Source organism: Microtus oregoni, unplaced genomic scaffold, assembly GCF_018167655.1.
Source record: "Microtus oregoni isolate MIOR12 unplaced genomic scaffold, Mior012 000113F_000, whole genome shotgun sequence".
NCBI lineage: Eukaryota > Metazoa > Chordata > Mammalia > Rodentia > Cricetidae > Microtus > Microtus oregoni.
In genome coordinates, this window is record NW_024544739.1 from 2,054,891 (window position 1) to 2,062,774 (window position 7,884).

A 7,884-nucleotide genomic window follows, 5' to 3' on the forward strand; every position below is an offset into this window, starting at 1 on the left:
TCTTATTTAAACAAAAGGGGGAGGTGTTGTGGGAGGTCCTCCCGTTCCTCCAGCCTATAGCTGCTGAGATACCAGCCAATTGGGGCGTGGTCTCTCTCTCTTTAAAAGAGCGGCCACTTCCCTCTCCTCGCTCTATTCACTTTCTGATCTGCCAACGACTATACTCCCTTCCTGGTTGCGCAGAGGGCTGACGGTGATCTGTAAGTTATTTCCCCTTTAAATAAATACCAGCCTATTAATCATAATTCCAAACTGGTGTGGCATTGTTTATGACATATGCCTTCATAACCTGTGTGCTAGTTTCATCTCAGTTGGCAGTTGAGGGAAGCAATTTTTTGAAGATGTTCACAGCATCCTTTCAAGAGGGCATGGTCCATCATACCATAACGGGATAGAGACAATCCACAGACTGTCACCCTCTGTGAAAACAAAATAAGAAACTCCTTTCCAAAGCATCATGTCCTTAGATACAAATTTCAAAGTCAAGGCACGGTCAAAATATCTATGTTGGATTAGTTAAGCAGCATTTATAAACAAATATCTTTTAGCAGCTATTGATCCTTCCTCAACCTTAAAGTGATTCAAACAGTGCACAAAAGCATACAATATAAAAATTCTCTGTGTATTTTCCATCTTTGTGAGCTTCAATGTAAGCCTCTATTTTGTTTATTTTTCCTTTTTTATTTTTTGCCTTTTGAGACAGGTTCTCTGTATCTTTTACATGGAATAACTCTGTAGACAAGGCTGTCCTTGAAGTTTCAAAGATCCACATGTCTCTGCCTCCCAGGCATTGGGATCAAAGGTGTATGGTACTACACCTTGAACTCACAGAGACCTGTTTGTCTCTGCCTTCTAGGCACTGGGATTAAAGGTGTGTGCTACCACACCTTGAAGTTACAGAGGTCAATCTCTCTCTGCCTCCCAAGTGTTGAGATTAAAGTTGTGTACTACCACAACCACAAACTCTCTTCCTTTTTTTTTAATTTTAAGAATTTCAAATTTTAGCCTGCACATATTTTTAACACACTGTAAATCATTTAAAATTTTTGTTGGTCTTTGAATCTCTCTTTACTCTATATCTCTCTCTGTTTTTCTGACCACAGGAGTCTTTAATTTACAAAGAAATCTCAGTAGGAATAAAGAGGTGGCTTTGCCAGCTAGATGTAACAGATTCCGTAGCTTTCTGCCATTCCAAACTTGTGGCTGAGGTACTGGCCTGAGCCACATTCAGTGCCACAAGTCTACAGTGTTTCAAGGTCCTTGCCATCAAACAAGGTGGAACAGACAACACTCAAGCCCTCTCTCTGTAGGTGGCCCTCCTGCCTCAAACAGTAGCTGAAGGTGAATCAGGAAGCCTCTCTTAAATGAGTGCACTTGCTTGCTACTAGCAAGTAGAGCAGACCCGAGATATTGCTGCTACCAAGAAAACATGCTTTACGCTTTCCCAAGCTTTCTCAAGCTTTCAGTGGATTCAGTTTTCCACATGTCTGAGTGCCATGCTGTAGTAATTTGAGCAGCGGGACTGCATCACCAGCACCAGGGCAGCCTCGCTAGATTATGTCCAGAAACAATTACACACAAACTGTATTCTTTTAAACTCTGCCTGGCCCATTAGTTTAGCTGCTTAACCTATTTCTAATAATCTATGTAGCATCTGAGTGCGCTCACCAGGAAAGAATCAACATGTCTGACCTGGTTGCTGGCTGCATTGCCATCTGCCTCAGAGAGGAGAGCTCTCACATCTGCCCGGGAGAGGGGATCATGGCATCTCTGAGATCACTTCCTCTTCCTCGCAGCATTCTGTTCTCTGTATTCCTCCCACCTATGTTCTAACCTAACAGGGGAAGCAGTTTCTTTATTTAACTAACCAATGACTTACTACCATCACTTTATCCTTTCAACAGCTTGCCGAAATAAATCTTCCATGTCTCTTCTGTTGTATAATCTTTCATTTGTAAAGAACTTGCCCTCTCAGGGGAGGATATTTCTGACATCTCTGTGGATGGAGATCATATGAGGAAGATCACATGAGCAACCAAGACAAATCTTATGCTGTAGAGTTAGGTGGACTAGAGATTGATTGCTGACAATCCTGTGCTATGCGTCAGATGCCCATGAACTCTGCCCCTGTTGTCAGACAGGCAGATATCAAGGTGGTCACACATACTTAACTCATGCAGTGTTCACAGATTATGTAGATTGAGATTTAATTCTAGTCCTAAACTAATAAAAAAAAAACCAAGATTAGGAGAAGAGAGGAGCTTGAAGTAGGGCCGCCAAAAGGGTAATTTGCAAAGGTAAGGTTACCTGCCTCCATATATACTGTCTCCTTTCCTTAGTCAAATCCATCCTGCCATAGCTACAGGCAAACCAATGTCTAGCCAACAACTAAGCATAGGTTAGAACCCAACGGCCTTTGTTCTGAAATAAGTGCTGTCCACTTAAGGTCTCCAAACAACACATAAATGTTTGTAAGAATGTCCCAACAACACTTTAAAGCAATTCTAGGACCCCAAAGATGCAGCAAGTTATGTTTATTGGTAATAAATATGGTTCTGATGGGACAAAAGAATGTAGCATTAAAAAACAGATTGGTGTACTCACAATGATTCATGTGATATGGCACACACAGGCTTCTGGTTCTGAATAATTCATGCTCAGTGGGTTTTGGAGATTGTGGTGACCCTGAACCTAGCTGGAAGCTTTGGGGCCTGAAAGAACAAGCCTTGATATTTCAGGACATCCTTGTCCTTGGTTTCCACTGTTTTCTTATTTCCTTACAGAGAATGAGCAGCCATCTACTCCTGCTGCCATGACTTCCACACATGAACAGAGAGAACACCCTCCACACCCAGGTTGCTTGTATCACATATGAAGGCATAAGTCACAAACTATCTCCCACACCAGTTTAGAATTGTGATTAATAGCATGATTATTTCTTTAAAGGGCAGAAACTTACAGATGACCATCCCTGACAAAAGACCTCCGCAGGTTCAGGAATGGAGACAAGTAGCCGAAGGGAAACTGGAAGCAAGAAATCAAGCTGAAGGTAAATGTTGCTTTTTGAAAGAGAGAGAGACCACACCTCAATGGGCTGGTATCTCAGTGGCTCTTAGCTGAAGGAGAGGAAGGAGCTCATGCAAAACACTTATTTAGATATAGCAAAAAAAAGGTTACTAGAATGTGAGAAAAAAAAACTATTTAACTTTATTTATTTCAGTCCTACTAGATACATCACAGAGACAGGATCTGCTTCATGCATGAGAGTCACTGATGATTTCCCTTTAAGAAAAACCCCGCAAAACTCCCAATAACATCATCAGCATTCAACAACATGTCTATGATTGCTTTGCCTTGCCTTTGCTTCTGCAGTAACCGATGCTGCTTGTTTATCTGTGTAAGCAATGCAAATTTCCCTGTAACTAAATAGACAGAATTGACAGGTTATCTTAAACAAAGCAGGGAGTAACACTACGAAGGAATGGATTAATCATCACCAGTGTGACAGTGATATATTTAAGACCTCTCCTTTGTCTATAAATCTCAGAATTGTCAACATGATATGTTGTCATAGAGATTTCCTAGTGTTTTGTCCCACTGGTGGTTTCCTTGGTATGCTTCCATAATTTTTGCCAATTCAATCAGTTTTGCCATGCACTCTCAGCACCAAATCATTGTGTTCCCCTTATGTTCAAGTCCAGGCATTTTAGACATCTTGTAACTGTTGCAAGAGTATCTAATGTTCCACCTAAATGATTTGGAGTGTTATTTAGGCTGAGTTCTATCTTCCATCCATGAGTTCATTGACTTTCCTTGAGCGTAATTCCTGGGACACTGAGCCTAACTCCTGGGGGATTCCTCCAGTTACTTCTCCTTGTTGAGACAGCTTACACTCTCAGTACTACACTGACAGTGTTTCTGTAGCAAACATTCTTCTCAAGATGAGAAGAAATTTCAATATTATAATCCATTTGTTTTTATTGTGATTTAAACACACACACACACACACACAAGTTAATGCACATACACTGATGATATATCAATTTAGTGGGCCATTCTCGGGATATCAAGATCATTATCTCTAGAGGGGTTCTTCGATAGCCATGGGGTGACCTTCTCTAAGAACTTGGGCAGTTTAGGAGAGATTGACTGCACTGTGCTATGTCAATGGGCAGGATGGGTGCCTTGTCCTATAGTCAGACTGAAGACTATCTTGAATATTGCCATGGAACTTTTGTTTGGCAAATGATGGAGATCAAGTCAGGGTAAAAATCAGAAAACTAGATGGAGCTTCCAAGCTCCAGTTGAATAGCCGACTGATGGAGAATAAGAGCAAGGATGTCAGGAATAAAATGGCTTGGTCCACACACTGAGACTCTGTGCCTGAACTAAGGGGGATTTCAACTAAACCAGTGGCCTGGGAATGAAAGAACATGGGATCAAACTGGAAGCTCTGAATGTGGCTGACAATTGGTGCTGACTGAGAAGACAATGATAATGGCACTGGCATTTTTCTGCACTTCATATACAGGATTTTGTGATCCTATTCTATGTGGATGCATACCTTCCTAAATCTGGTTGGATGAGGGGGGGCTTGGACTACCGACAGGTCAAGGTACCGTGCTTCATATTTGGAATGGAGTTGGAGTGGAGAGGTTTGGAGGGGGAGCGAGAAGAAAGTGGGAGGAGGAAACAAAGTGGAAATTTTGATACTTATTGTTATAAAGTAATATAAAAATCAATAGAAGATAACCAATGAAGAGATTGGACATAGGAAAAAAAAATTCATGTAAGTTGTTGACTCAGACACCAAAGACTTTTACAGAAAAAAACACATAAAGAGATTGAGTTACTTGGCAAAATATGACTCATGTATTTGGGAAGGTGAGTGGGATTTTTATTTTGGTCTCCTGTGGGCTGTATGAGCAGCATTATAGGACCTGTATGCTGGATATTTCTGTGGGTTAGTAGGGAAGAAACCTGTCTATGAGGGGTTTTATGACATAAGTAGGGCCTTGGTGATGTCACAAAGCTGTGGTTTGGGGTGGCAACACTGTTCCACATGAAGCACTAGTCTTCTGTGACGGTGGGCTTACTGACTTCACGGTGGCTGAGGAGGTGAGTTCAGCTCTTGGGCTCCACAACTGTTCAACAGGATTAGGCAGCTGAACATTTCCAGAAGATGGAATCTGGAGAGACAAGACATTTTCTTTTGGTAAATATGTTTAGGAAGCAACTGGGACCTCTGTAGTCCCAGAAAGGTTTCTTTCAAATCTCCTGTGAGTCTAAAATTTATGTTGTTAACAGCTTCTATATTTGATAGCTGTGGGGACTGTGAATGCCAGGTATTCTTCCCACGTTTTCTTTGCTATCAATGCCCAATTCATCAGTCCACGAAAGTGGCAAAGATCCTCTTTGTCTATATGTGTTTTAAACGAGATTAATTGTTTCTAAATGGTACTGTTGCCCAGATTAATGAGACTTTATTTTTTCAGTTTGTCTCACAATTCTCACTTCTCTAATGAAGACACAGTATGGATTTATGTAATAAACATGGGTCTGGATCAGGGGACACAATATAGAGAGCCAGTGGACTGGAGTGCCATGACCTTGGGCAGGTGGTTTTGGATCAACCACCTAAACAAGAGCTTGGGTGGGAAGGAAAGAAGTGGCTGTCCTTCGAATTCTTTGCCATCTGTTCAGATTTTTCTTTCTCACTTTGGGCATAGGCATACAGTCTCCTCTCATTGACACAGTCAGTCAGGAATTAGGTTTCTCACTAGAGGTCCATTGCCTTTGGCCAGCAGGAATGTGTCTCTGATACACATATACTGAGCTGTAGACAATAGTTTGATAATTTTCCTATGAATTTCTTAAGACAATATTACGTTTAGGCAGCCGAAATCTATTCAGCACTGCCTTTGTCACCCGCCCCAAAGATCTTCCAGAAAACAGTCTTGACCTCACATCCTCACCTTCTTATCCTTGCAGGCACTTATGGTGGAGGAAACCACTTTGTGTCTGATTGAAACTGAAGAGTTCTTCCAATGCAGAGATTGGCAGCTATGAAGCCCAAGCACAGAAATAGAACCAAGAGACAGTGGAACAGCAGTGCTGTGGCCTATCTCAGTAAGTCTACTGCCATGATGAAGATGCCTCCTTAGTATGAGATGCATGTTACCTCTCCAGAAGAAGAATGGGCCAACTCTCCAGAAGCAAAAACTGAGTAAGCCTTTTGAGGCTCTGGAGAATATTGTTGGCCACAGAATTTCTCATGGATGGAAGGAAGCCAATGAACTAGTCACCCAGTGGAAAGCCATCATTCTAGATCAACTGCCAACATATCCCTCTCACTATTTGTTGAAATATGATGGGATTGATTGTGTCTATGGTTTGGAGCTTCACAGCGATGAAAGGATTTTAAACCTTAAGATCCTGCCTAATCATGTGCCATTTCTCAGGTGACAGACACTCATCTCTCAAACACCATAGTTGGCAGAGCAGTGAAACATACATTCACGGGCACAAATGGCTCTAAGGAAGACTGGAATGGGATGGTCCTAGAGGAGATGCCAATCATGAAGGCCTGGTTCTATATTACCTACAAGAAAGATCTGGTCTTGTACATTTACAACCTCCTGGATGACTACCTTGAAGTCAACCTCCACATCATGTCAGGCTCTAAGGAGCAGTGGAGTGGCATTGTCCCAGATGAGGTGCAGACCATGATGACCTGTTTCTACATTGTCAATGAGAATGATCCACTCCTGTACCTTTACCACCATCTTGATGACTCCATTGAAGGCAACATCCACATCATGCCTGAATGTCCTCCAGTAGAGGTGACTATGGAATTAGGCAGGGATTCCTTGGCAGGCAAAAGTGTGCAGTACAACAAAAAAGATGGAACCCAAGAGATAGGTAAAATTATTTGCCAAATTCCCACAAAACCTTCTGTGTATTTCATCAAGTTTGATAATGACTTCCATATCTATGTCTATGATTTGGTGAAGATCTGTTAAAGTGAAATTCTCAAATTTTGAGGGGCAGACTTAAAACTGTGTTTGGGGAATGTGTTTTTTCAGAGATGCCTCAGGTCTTCTATTAATCCTGGTATTTTTTTTCCAATGGAATATTCTTGCTCGAAAAATAAAAATTTGTGAACATGTTGTGTTCTTTGATGAATGATGGATTGTGTTTGGTGGATGGGATATCACAGAAATACATGCCTCAAAACAAAGCAGGATTTATGGTCTTTTCCCCTTGGAAATGATGGACTGGGGATGCTTGGTGTGGTAAAGGACAAGATGGCTGTCTAAGAAGTAGTGGAGAGGGGACAAAAAGTTGTAGGATCTCGGGGCGGGATAAAGCTTGAGGGAAAAACATGTCAAATGGAAAGATGTGACAGATATCAGAGTGAGGTATTGGGACTTAAGAGGATAAAGAGTAGATTAATCAGGAAGGGACACAAATGTATACTCAAAATCAGAGAAAATTAGGTTTCATTTGATGAATAGTTTAATTCGTACTGGCTGTAAGTCACTGGATGTTTGATCTCCACTGGAGCATGTTGAGTGACCAGGAACCTCCTGCTTAGAGAAAAGTGTCTCCTCCCAGTTGCTCTTCTGCAGTGGGATGGACATCAAGCTACCTACTTCCTTTTGCCAAAATTCTGTCTGCCAACTACTTTGTCATGCCTGGATTCAGTATGCCTTGAACTCTCATAGGTCCTTTGCATGCCATCCAACCCTTGTGAGTTCATTTAAATAATTGCCCTGCCATATAAGGAAAACAGTGTTCCCTTTCATTGATCATGTTCTGTGGGACTTGGGCTATAAAATCATCAACAGACGCACCCACACATAAGATAAACAAGTACACATT

The 7,884-nt window shown here is 41.6% G+C and overlaps 1 pseudogene; it reads left to right on the plus strand.

Annotated features, from left to right (window-relative positions):
* The first annotated feature begins 6,210 nt into the window (after positions 1-6,210).
* LOC121443821 lies at positions 6,211-7,004 on the plus strand (annotated as a pseudogene).
* The last annotated feature ends 880 nt before the right edge of the window (positions 7,005-7,884 follow it).